We start from the raw sequence: 13,752 nt of genomic DNA, 5'->3' as shown, positions 1-13,752 counted from the left end.
TACTTCAGAAGATCTGCATGCCTTATTAGAAATCAGGTGGTGTTTGGATATTTGCTTCTGCAGTGTTGGAACTGAAAGTTCACACAGTTGACAAACTAAAAACAGTTATTTTAATTATGGCAATTAATATGGCAATTTAAACATTTATTTGCTTTGAAAAATGAATAATGTAGAACTATAAAGGCAAACACGTTTACTGCATTAATCATAATTTAGATGAAAGAAGAATGCACGTTTTTACAAGGACCTCTACAAGAAAAAAAAAATTCTGAATTTTTTAAGTCATATACTATATACAGTATATTTGGAAAGTTTAAAAGAGTCTGAAAAGATATTTTGAGGATTTTTTAAAATCCTGAATCCAGCCAAAAATAGTAATCTAAAAAATGCAGTTCAAAAAGACCATTGTACTTTCTAACCAGGCAGACATTAATACAAAGTAAAAAAAGCGTTCAAAACCAGGACAGAGCAGAGGTCTTCTTTCCTGACTCGCAAGTCTCACTCAGATATGATATTAGCTTAGTTTCCCAGTTAGGCCCCCCTTCTCCACTCCCTCACATGCCTCAATCACAGCATCGTCAGAGCCCAGACATGATAATACGTAACATGGTAAAACTATTAAGTATTATAAACCCTAACTGGTGTCTCTATCTCCAGAAGCTGATTTGCAACAGTTAATTATGAACTGCAAATATGTACGTATAAAATCAAATTTAGATCAAAATAGATTACTGCAGATCAACCTCTGCAAAACTAAGGGTAGGATCTGGCTCAACATATGCTAGCTCACTGTATAAAACCAGCTTGTGCTGTATTCACCACTTGTAAATCTGCTCTGTGCTGACATTTGCTTAAAAGGGTCAAGAAAAAGCAGTTTTCTCCTTGCACTGATTTGGTCTTCATGGTGGACCAAAGATAGATACGTAAGGAGAAAGTAGTCTGACAGGACATGCAGTTCCTTCATCATCTATATTTCATATGTTATTAGCTTACAACCCGTATCTCACAGAATTGAACACTCTCATTTCCCACCAAAAAAAGTGACTGATGTCCCAATAGCTGATATCTAGAAAAAGATGTTTTATTTGCATTCCATTATAAATCTTATGAACTGTTCAGGCCAAATACTTAAATTCAAGAAACACCACTGAAATTATGTTCCATATTGCATTTTCAGTGATATAAACAGAGTACGCAGAAGAATAAAAGCTGCTTGAAGTGTTAGTTGCCATTGTATATTACACAAGAGAAAGCGTATGACATAGATAAAATAGAAAGAGGTAAAGATCTTGCCTTGCTTCACATTTGAATAGCAAGAGGCTTAATCATTGGCTACAGCGTCTTTGGTCTGGGGTTTTGAAACGCAGTGTAACAAGCCAATGCAGCAGGCTGGCTCATCCCAGTGGGAGTTAAGGCACCTCAACAGCAGAACATAGTTTTATGAGGCTGCGAGCTTAGCTGATCTCTTGAGCTCAGTTTTCTCCTGTTTCTCTGGGATCCACAATTAGCCCTGTGCATCAGGGCTCAGGTCACTCAGTTGATCTTCAAACTGGGAAATGGAAGGAAGGAGGACTTGTCTTATCTCAGTGGCTGAGATCTCTTCCGAAACCACACAATCTTCTTCAGATCTAGCTGCATTCACAGTGGCAGCAGGTCACTGTGCTCATTAGATTAAAGATGAAGTGCAAGATGGTAAAGCATGAACATACCTTAAATTTCATCATGTGCTGAAGAGGTTTGCTGAATCCTGATCTAATATTAATGTGGAAGTTTAGTCTGTTTCTGAACATCTGGTAACATTAGTTTTTTGTCAACATAAAAGCGGTGGGAAGTGGCACTTTCCCCCTTCTTGTAGTATTACTTTATAAACTAAGTTTCTAGCAGTCTAAAAGTTTCAGCAGGGAAGTGCTGTGAGAATTAGTTGTTGAGGCAGCTGCAAGCAAATGGTGACAGTAATCCCTTCAAACCACTCCTACTAGATCCGGGACATCCCTTCACACCCCAAGAATACGAAGTGCTGCTGTTTCCTTACCATTTCTTACCACTCAAGCAGTAGCTAATATTCGCACAACCAGTACACTTTCAGACGTCACTTGCATGTTCCTCAATCTATTTAGTGCAGAACAGAGGGTTCATACCAATGCAACGACTAACTGTGCACCAGAATTGATCAGGGCAGTCCACAGGCAAAGTTATCTCAACTGTGGAAGCGGTAAGCTCCAACTGAGTAATATAAACTCCTTACCCATAACAGCTAGATCCGAAAAGACTGCAATCATGCCTTGAGGTGGCATATATGCTAATGACACTATATAGGCAAAACATTTTTTGATACAGAAGCAGCTATACTAGCAATAGCCGTGCAGAAGTAATGAGTACCTCTAACAGCAATTATCTCACATCTCTTCTAAGAATCTATTGTTACAGGTCCACACAGACCCCCTTCCAGCTACACCCCCAAGCTCCTCCTGGAAAAGCTTGAGGTGTAACCTCATTGGAGAAAACAGAGGGGATGACTATGACCCACTAATTTAATTAACTTTTAGAGCATAGCAAGATGGCAGAACTAAAAAGGAAGGGAAACTGAAGAAGACTGAAGACACCATTCAGTTTTCTTGAACAGAAACAAAATTTAAAACTGCCTTTTGCTTTGGCACAAGGATCAAAATTTATTAGTCAATGTATAAAAAATAATCAATAATTTATTAAGGACTCAGCTGATCAAATAATATAAGGAGTTGAAACCCAGCTGATGGTCAATCGAAATACCTGACCTTTTCAATTGCCAGCAAAAAATGTTGAGAAACTAATAAAATGCATAACTGCTCGAAAAACGTATGATTTGTTAGAGTCTCTACCTGTATTGTAGATATCTTTGTATCTATGCATATCAAAATTTAGGCAAGTCTAAATGAAAACCTGCAAGTTTGGTGCTGTAGTAAAGAGGGACAGGATATCCAAGACACCTCAGTGTTACCTTGCAGGACCTTTTTCCCTCAGCGGTTGTAAGATGCTTGTTTAACTTGTAGCTGATTGTAGTTGGAAACTATTTAATGGCTTCTTACAGCTGACCCATGTTTTCAAGAAACAAAACACAAACCTTTCTTAACTGCTTGGCTTTTTCTAACAAGGACCAGCGACACAAGCTCAAAGACAGCCCACAAGCGTTAGGATATTCGTACAGCCACGCTGCCAACAACCAGCCCTCAGACACTCCTTGAACCAGCAGTTATACGGGTTTAGTAACCCTCAGCTGGTAATTTATTTTATTGCCTGTAGTATCACAAAATCTTACACTCTTCAGGGTCGGTTTCGCTTTCTTACTGTCCTGAAGAGTTCAGTGGCTTTAACGGGCACGGTCAACTTCTTTCCGCCCCCCTCATCATATTGGACCCCCCTCTAAATGCAGGAAAGCTGGAAAGGTAACCTAAGCTAAGCCACGGCTAAAGAGAAGCCCTACTTTTCCACTACAGGCGACAGCTTTAATATTTCTGCGTTTAGGGATCGATCTTTCAAGCTTTCTTTCCGCACCAAAAAAGCAGCCAGAGCCCCCCGGATCCACTCACCTGGCCATCACCTCCAACCGAGAACTGGGGATGGGGCAAGGCCCCTGGCCACGAGGGGTGGCCGTTGGGGGGCCGTTGGAGGGGACAGCTGGGGGGGACTGTTGGGACTGACTGAGGGCTAACAGCTCTCCCCGGCCCGGCTGTGCCGCCCGGCTTTTCTAGCACCACCCTTGGTTCGGCATGTACCGACCCCTGACCGAAGGGCGGTCATCGCAGCAATAAAACCCCGCAACTGAGAGGTGAAGTAACGTTAACTTTTCATGAAAACCGTTCAATTTTTGGTGAAAACAGTTCCGTGGTAATGCTGAGTAAAGCCAATAATAAATGAGTTCATTAACTTCTTTCGACAATTTCTGTAGTGTGGCTCTGCGTCATGGAGAGACACTTCAGGCTACGGGAAGTTCAAGACGACATTAATAAAGCAAATACTTAGGTGAGATAATCAGATGTTACTATACCCTCACCAAAGTGGATTTTTTTAAAGGTAAAACTATTTAGTCCTTCAGTATCTTGAAATCAGTCTGCTGATAAATTTTCTTGAGCCCCCAGTGTATACAGATTAAATCCTTCAACTTGTTTTTCATTAATCATAACATTATTTCATAATTAAAAGAACAAAGTATGCTTTAAGAAATTTAAGTTTGTTTTATCTGAACTGCCAGACTGTTGGAAATCTGAAAAGGACAATAAAAGCCTGCTCAGAACTAATTCATCCATACTTGATTTGACCATACATGGCTTTCCCTAAACATTTAAATGGTAACTAACCCTTTATTTGTTAATCTGACATGCTTATACTCAAATAAAATATGATTTTTTCAAACACATTAATAGGAATAAGTCTGGCTTGGTGAATCAGTAACAAGTGTCATACTAAGGAAATGGAATCTCAAGAGAGAGAAAAAATAATTAAGCACTTGCAGGAAACTCATCTGTTTTTCTACTTATGCACAGGAGATTTACATGCAAAGCTCCTATTGAAGCTACTTGTAGCTAATATTGAGCAGTTATAAGAATACAGAAAATTGGAATGCTGAAAAAAAAAGCAGTATTTTCTAGCCACTAAAATGTAGGGTTTAATTTGTATCTGCAGATTTTTCTCTTTATAAATGTTTGGGGTTTATGAAAGATTTAGAAAGGATGACTCCTGAGGACTGAGACTTTCAGTATTATACTATTATTCTAGGACAGGTTCAACTGAAAAATATTCACTTTTAATGCAAGAATAAAAAATTCTTTTCTATGTGCTATTATGAATTTAGATGCAATTAATTTGAGAAGCAGTTCCAATTACGTTTGTTGGCTTAAATAATTGCATGAATCTGGTTAATACTTGAAACCAGAAACATTCTATGTGGCTTTGAAATTAACTTCAAGTGTTTAACCTTTTTTGTTACATATGACTGTATTGACCCATTGTTTTGTAGATTTATGTAGGGTGATTTCTCTTTCTGTGGGAATTTTGTGTCCCCTTTGTGCCAAGATAAATAACATTACTGCAACACTGATTGAAGAGTAACATGCTCCTAACCAAATAAAGCAAACAAAACTAAAATGAACACGTGCTGACAAATTTACAGTTTGCTAAAGCAAGCACTGTATTTCATTAGGGGATATGAAGTAATGTTTCTAAAAGAATTTTGAGCCTAAAACATTACTGAACTAACCCGAGGGCATTCAGGAATGGTTGGGAAATGTTAAGAGGAACCATGTTTTTCCATAAGTTCAAATACATTTAAACAAAAATCTTTAAATCTTTAAATAGTGCATTTGCTGTGTATAATTGAAAATTACTAGAACACAACTAATCAGCAAAGCAGCTAGATCCACCTGCATCCTACAGATTTTCACTGAATTTTTTCTATTGTAGTTATGCGAAGGAATCTTTGTAACAGATGAAGGTCCCACTGTGCTGGGAATCCCAAGAATGACATGGATAAACAGCTATGGACTCATAAGAAACCTGTTTGCAGTTATAAGCCACCTAGTATAGGAACTGATATAGGAAACTTTTTAGTCACTGGTATAAGATGGAGAGGCCAGAATCAAATGTATTTTTCCAGCAAAAGCAGTACGCCCTCCAAAGAAAAACAGTATCTCACCTTGTTTAGAGTGGTGATGAAGTACCAAACTATGGCCCTAAATAGCAAAGACTGTCCAAGTGTATGCCTAACTTCTGTGGCCGAAGCATTCTGACACTCATACAGGATCCAGTGGAGAAGAGATTTCTTGAAGAAGCTTTTGTGAGTGGTTTTTGCGGCGATATGGGCAATAACAAGTGGCCACTGATTTTCAGGAAAAAATGGTGGAAGCCAGCGTCTCCCTGCAGCCTCTGAGGCTCTCCTAGCCAAGCCAGCTCAAACGCCCCTTGGGTATCCCTTTGCTGCATGACTGCTCCCATTTACCTTCAAAGCATGCCGAATCTTCACATGCAAAACATAGTGCCAGCAGAGTGTCATGTTCTCTGGTTTTGTTTTTTTTTCAGGTGGTTCTTTTCCTGAGTGCAGCCTGGTACTGCACGCTGAATTGCTTTCACATTAATTACAGTGACACTGATCAGACTGCATTAACTTGGCTGCTCCATGGATGTGACAGATAGATTGTTCTGTTATACAGCAAAATTAAGTATTTTCTCTTCACAAAAAAGACTTAAGGTGCATAGGTTGTGGTCTGTTTGGATCTCTCAAATTTACAGGACAAGATACTCTGTAAATTAAACTTTATTTTATGAGCTCACTAGGAAAGAAAACAAACACAACAAACAAGGGCTCAATCCCCTTTGCATGTGAATTCACACTTAATTAATGAGCTTTCTAACTCACAAGTTCTCTAATTCATAACTCATAACACATCATGCACCTACGAGCAAAATACCTGGTCAATGGTGAGAGTGCTCATCCTCCCTCCTCTGTCAGGGTGTGGGCATCCCCTGTATTACGCCGGGAAGCACCGAAGCCTCAGCCGTTCAGCTGCTGTTGGATCCGCTTCCAGAGCATTTTGGGTAAGCTGACATATTTATACCTTCCATCTTGGAAGTTTGGTCTATACCATTTCCATGAGTTAGAGGATTCTGAAGAAACTGCCAGACAGGCAATATGCAAGGATGGTGGCTGCAGGAGACAGCAAGCTACAAGTGATAGTGGCTCCATAATCGCCTTTAGCCCTTTCTGACCACCGTGTCCTCCCTACATGTTGCCCTCGTTTTGACCTAATGGCACTGCTCCCAACATACATCAGGCCTTAGCGTGAGCTTTGTGTTAGCCGAAATCTGAGCAGGAGTTGAGTGAACAGCCAGAGCATCCATACGTGTACAATAGGAGGTTCCACAAACCTGTAATATATTTCCATTCATTGGCTCAGTGGATTCCCAGCTAAGTTTCTTTCGTTACTTTGTGTCTGGCGGTGACTGCAATTAAAGGTTTTCAGTACATTTTATGCGACCATTAAATAGTCGATGTCAACTATAGTTTCAGTAGAAATGCATATCAGATACTGCCTATTTTACATATCAAACACATTTATGTTAACCACAGTGCTACTTTGCATACATTATGAACAGTGGGTGAGTAACTTATAGTGCATTGCTATCTCAGGATACAAAGGCTGAGGCATGTGGTTCAGCAAAAATCTTTCAATTTGCCTAATGCTTTTAAATGCATTTTTGTGTGATTGCTTGATTGAGCACTTCAGAAGCATTAATACCACTTTTCAGATGTTTAGGCTGTCACGGGATGGATGAAGACAGTCGGCTCTAGAGCAGTTAGGGCAAACTGGGTTCTCAGGACTTGTCTGAAGTTTCTCTGCCCAGAATGCAACTCCTCCAAATTGAGGACTTTGCTCCAAACACTGATTAATTAAAATTCTTTTTATTCACAAGAAAAACTCACTGACAATACTTATGTGAATAAACACAGGATAATAGGTTGTAAATAAGACTACAAATTAATGGAAGGAGAGACCTGGCTTCCTATCTGTTTAAGACCATGATGCAAATACTGAACTCCATAAAAAAGACTAAGGGCAGAGAAAGGGGTAAGAGGGAAAGGTGAATTTACCACTGAAGAATCCAGGTGTGGCAAATTCATGAAATAACATAATGCACCTTAAATAAAGTAACAGAAGATCCCTAATTCATTTTATAAGCTGTAAAATTAAACAGAACTGCACAGTTTGAGACCAGCTAATGCATTCAGCGTAAAGATTGGTTTAGAAGAAAAATACTGGCACAAATACTAGTATTTGAACTTCTGTCAGCTACTGTTGTTTTTTTACAGGTGAGCGGATACTGAATTATCCAAGGGCTTCCTGAACTTCAGGATAACTTTCCGAGAACCGGTCTGAAAACCCTTAAAGACCTGTACAAGGTTTGAACACCCTTTTCATCCCACAAGGGAATTTAACTTTTTTATTCTAGAATTCTCACTTTGTAAATACCACCATAAGTAAGTTGCTTTGATACCACAGCAATAGTAATTCTGGGATCATTTAAAATAGTCAGATCTCACCATTAGTATATATTTAGCCCTGCTGTTGAGAAAACACATCAGTTTCAAGAGATGAGCAAAAAGGTTAAGGAACAGGATGATAAACTGTATGATATAAAACAAAAGTAATAACAGTGTGTTGCAGAGATATGGAAAGTTGTGAACAAGACCATAAACATACTGCATCAGAACTGACAAGACTGCAAATCAGACTATTCCCTGGTAGAAAATCATTATTGTCCTTATGAAATATTGGCAGTACTACCCTGCACTCCTATTCATATAAACTAAATACTTTTATTATTAATTTATTAATGCTTTAGTCAAATTTCACTATGTCAGTGTGAAATTCATTTATGGTTTCTTTCTTAGTTTGCAGGTGCCAATGGCACAGAAAATGTCCTCAGAATTGGCCTTAATTGTCAACCTTACGGTCAGCTCAGCCGGCAGACCATATACTGCCGGGAACTAGAAGGCAGCCTAAACATTATACAGAGGTCAGCAACAATTACCACTTAATATGGCAAGTCTTATTATAAAAAAAAAAGAAAAAAAGACATGTAGACTGGACCCCTATGATTTTCAAATAAACATCACTTACTGTTATATATTAAAATTTTCCACTTTAGGAGAGCTAAGCTTTTGCCCTAAGTTCTAAAGGCAGAAACTGATTATTTTAAAATAAACTGACAAGGCTGTTCATGACCTTGCCTTCTGCAGGATTTATTTTGTCTTCTGAGTTTCATTTAAGATGTAACAACAAATGCCGATGTGTGTCAGCTCTGCAGACTTAACTGAGACTGAATTTCTAGCGTTCTGCAGGGCCAGTCTAGAACCTAATAAGGGAAGACAAAGAAGATCCTTCAAGCAGCATTAATAAAGAAGAAAGATGAATTTTATCTTCTTTAAAAGCATGGCTTTCGCAGTAATCTGTTAGGCAAGCTACTGATGTTAGACTCCCCTAAAACGTTCTATGTTCTAATCTTTGAAAAAGCCAGAAGGGAGAAGCACATACTGACAACAAACATGCAGTCAGGTGCCTGGTTCAGCTCTCGTTATTTTTTTAATGTTTTTTTAGAAAATGAATGCGTTCCATGTAACACTCTGAAATCCTTCACAGAAAAGTATTTTGCCAACATGTTGGCAAAATGTTGTTGATCCACAGTTTACAATGGCTTCCATTATTCCCTATTATTGAAAAATATTAAAAGCAGCAAATTTGACTAACTAGCCTGAAAGTAGACAGCTTTCATTCCATAAAACTCCGAGAAGCTCTGAAAGAACAAAAATATGTTTAGGATATTTAGCAAAAATATGATTAGGAAAAAAGGAAAATTTAATAAGTCGTTAGCCAAAGATTTTATTTTGAGAAGTCAGCATTGTTGTTTTCCTATGGAGGGTTATGTAGCTATTTGCTTCTATCCCTCAGCAACTCCAGTCAGTCATTCACTGTCAGGAAATGCCCTTTGCCATCTGTCATTACAGGTTATTCACAAACTTGATGAATACTGAGGAAGAGTCTGGGCAATCAGATCATTAAATGACTGGTGCCCTAAATAGAAATATTAAATAATAATTAAAACTGCCATCCAGTAATGCATAAATACAAACATGCCCACAAATTTTTTTCTCATTTCCATTACAAGACTGCTGAAAAAATATTGAGCTGACACAGATATATACCACTGATTGATTATTCATGCCCATCAATGTTCTCATTTCTCTGGCCTAGAAGATTCAAGCTGAAAGCGGTATTATGAATAATTTTTATATTCGTAAACTGTGTATTCACAATACAGTAAAAACATTGCTGCTGTTGGCGTAAATCATCCACAGGAAAAGGAAAGGATCTAAGGGAACATGAAATCGTTTGGTATTAATAATGATGATGATAATGCAGGATTATAGTAACTGTAATAAATTGTTTAAAGAAAGATCTTTTCTATTGCGCATCCAGTAAAAATAAAAGTGATGAAGCTGCACACAGAGATCCAGTAGAGTGATTTTACCTCTATATCAGAAGAAGCTTTTGAAACTTCCAGTTTTCTCTGGAAATGACACATTGGTTTCTACAAGCTAGTCGTGGAAACTAACTCAGCATTCCTGAAATGAAACTCCTCACTGATTCTTATATAAACCCACTTTGTAAGCAGGGTAGCTTGTCCTTAAAAAAGAAAAACAAAGCCTAAGCACTATTTTGTATTTCCATTAACTGTAATCATATCAGGGCATCATCTGTATTCAGTCAGCAGAAGACCATTAGATCGCACATTCTTTTGAGCACAACTCCCACTTTGCCTGAAGGAGGGAAGCAGAGATAGATCAATCACCGCATTGCAGCAGCGTAGCCACCACGAGTTGAGAGTTCTGCGTACCTTTCTGCTGAAGCTGAAGTCTGAGATGGTCTAATACGGCCCAGAACAAACAAGGTATCTTGCTTTTATTTATCCACATATTTGCCTCAGCGCTGGTCCCTCTCACCCCCAGTACTCAATGTACCTGATGTATAGGAAAGCTCACTGTATGGTAACCAGGAGATACCAGAAACTGCTCTTCTCTTTTGCTAGTAGATGATACACACGCGTGCACACACACACACGCACACGTTACCCCAGACAGAAACACTCACACACACAGACGGCACCAATGGCCTCATCCTGTTCCCTCTCTGGCTGGTCAGGATGAAGGTCCATTAGTGGAAAATATATACATACGTGTACAGCATGGCCCTAGTAGCTGGCCCTCGGATCCTCTCAGCTCCAGTTGCCTCATACACAGACATAGACATGCAAACTGGTCTCAGTCAGCCCCAGACCCCACGGTCTCACTAGTAGCTGGCTTGGACCACCTTGTTACATTGATCTTTCTGGTATCCAACCCAGACTTACAGTCACCTCAATACCTGGCTGCTTATCCTGCTTGCCACTGGTCCTGCTTGACAGTCACTGTCAAGTCCCTGACATACGCACCCAGGTGATGGGCACAGAACCCCATATCTCCTGTTGCAGATACAAAGACACATGAGCCCCTGCTGTGACCCATGGTCCCTACCTTGGCTGCTGGCTCTTAAATCTACACACACACACATACATGCAGAATAGAGAGTGCCCTCACTCGGGATAAGAGTCAGAAATGGAGTTTAGTGAGAAGACGGGGCAGACTGTGCTGACGAGGCGCAGGGGGCAGTCAGATGAGCGTACTGACCAGCCCTGCTTACACATGGCTGTCCCCTTTTATCCCCTTGTCCTTCTATTTTCTCATACTTGTCCTTCCTCAAACCACCTCAATCCTTCCCTTTCCCCATCTTTGCTTCCTCTTCTAAACATCCCATCATAGGTCTCGTACAATCCCCGAACGCTCTTCCTTCACATCCCATAATATGTCCCATACCCCCAGGCAGTAACCCCCTTGACTGAGTTATTTGGGCTTCCCTCGTCTGCCATGGTGCTTCCATGCTTCTTTATGTCATGGAGATGAGCCCTTAATCACATAACCTAACATAACCTGTTTAAAAAAAAGTAATTATGATTTATGTATTGAGCAAACTGTTATTAGATAGTTAATGTATTATAGGTGCTTCCTCTAGAAGGTTCAGCGAGTGTATACAGTGGTCACTGCCTGAGATGCAGTTATTTCTATGTAGAAATCAGAGATATGTTCTCACTAATATTGCAGGTGTATTGTTAGAGGATTTCATCATTTGAAACCATGTGGAGAACAAGGAAAGGGAAGTTAAATAGTAAGAACTAATCCTTGAATTAGCATGACAGACCAGTTTTGCATAAAATCACACAGTGAGAGAGTGATCAGGGACTCACTTTTCTCATCTCACAGGAATATTGAGTGTTTATTTAATTTCTTTTGCTGAAATTTTTTTAGTTAAATCACATCTAGGTCATCTCTCTTACGTTCTTTATAATTACTATGGGCACTTCTGACATAAATTGCACCCTGCATTGTTGAATGCAATTTCAAATTGTTAATTAAGGAGTGTCAGACTCACAAAACATTAATTAATCATGAAGTATCTAGGCAGCACGTGTGTATATGCTTGCTCAAAATAAAACAGCTAGAAAATTTTTCCTTGGTAGTTGCGCTTCTTACACAATTCAGAATACCGAATACTAGATCATAAGTGCAAAAGTCATCGCTTTCCTGTCAAGTTTGCCCAGACAAAATATACATCCGAGTCCTCCGCGGCATCATGTTCCCAATAGTCAGCAGGAGAGCTGCTTTGTTACATGGAATTGCTTTGTCCCTCACCCACCGCCTGACTCCACTGCATGGCTTCACACACACATGACGTCAAACACAGTGGGAAGCGTTGCACCTGCCCTTTACCTCTTATACAGCTTGCTCTGACGTGCTGTAAGTTATCCTCATAGTTTGGAAACCGACCACGATGTACTGCGCTCTGTGTCTCAGGACGCAGGGAAACCATTGCTGATGCGCTACGGAATTACCTGTTCCCATGCAGCGGTTGTTTGTCTGGAAGTGCCGTACCAATGGCCTGGTGCCACACGCTTCATTCACACTGTGTATCTGGATAGTAAAAAGGAAATGCTCTGGGTAACTTAGAGCTACTATGCCGGTAGTTTCATGCAAAGTTAGCCCTCATTTTGCGTGAATAGTGAAATTCCTTCCATTTTGATTTATTAGGAGCACCTGATTGGTGTAATTGGTACACAGTTATTTTTCAACTGTTGCTATCTTGAATTATTAACAACTGATAGTTCAGCAGAATAACAACATTCGTTTCCCTACAATCATGTGAATATCTGAATTCTTTGTTCTGGCTACATTGTATGCACCCTGCAATAAACATTTCTCTAGTGGGGGAGGACTATCACTTCAGCCTCCAATAATATAAAACAGAAAGAGCAAAATGTACACGAAAGGTGATGAACTATAGTGCTGAAAAAAAAAAAGACTGGGTCTGAAAAAAACATCTCTACGCTAAGTTAAGCCAAAAAGGATGAGTGTCTTACTGGTGTTAGAGATGGAAGGATAAGTTTTCTGGAGTTAACCACGACAGATTTCAGCGAAGCCACAGTGTTAATTCAATGAGAATACAGAAGACATGACCAGGTTGAAATTGAAGTTACATAGAGACGTAGCTGAAGTTAAGTTGTGCCTAATTTTGTCATTTAGTGTTGTTACTTGCTGAAAATGGTAGGTCTCCCGTCCAAAATCTCATCCTTTTTGAATACAGTTTTTTTAATAAATATATTTAAACCCCTCTATTTTATTGTTTTATTCACCTTTTTAAAGAAAGACCTTTTTGCTAAGAAAGAGGACAATATAGTACTACAACTATGCAACTAATCTTCGTCAAAGAAGGTTTAAGTGGTGCAATATCATACTTTTCTTTAAAACCAAATGCAAGATGTAACAAAGGATTTGTTTTAGGAAGACTAGGTATGCAAATACCACATTAATTAAAATAATGCAGACTTTTGTACTAACATCTCATATATAAACTGATTTTAGTCAACTGAAATGGATATCTCGGTGCAGTTCAGTGCCAATTAAAACATGAACATGCAGAGCAGTAGCAGAAGTGTGTAATTCTCTTTGGAGCCACTGCGTTGTCGTGTATCTATGAATGCTAAAACAAAAAGGTCATTTTTGCTTAAAGGAGCCTTCATAGTTAAGAGCAGAATGTATTGTATGAAATCCTTAAGTTATACTACACCACCGTG

Source organism: Aptenodytes patagonicus, chromosome 3 (genome assembly GCF_965638725.1).
Source record: "Aptenodytes patagonicus chromosome 3, bAptPat1.pri.cur, whole genome shotgun sequence".
In the NCBI taxonomy this organism is placed as follows: Eukaryota; Metazoa; Chordata; class Aves; order Sphenisciformes; family Spheniscidae; genus Aptenodytes; species Aptenodytes patagonicus.
Note: the sequence above shows the minus strand (reverse complement) of the source record.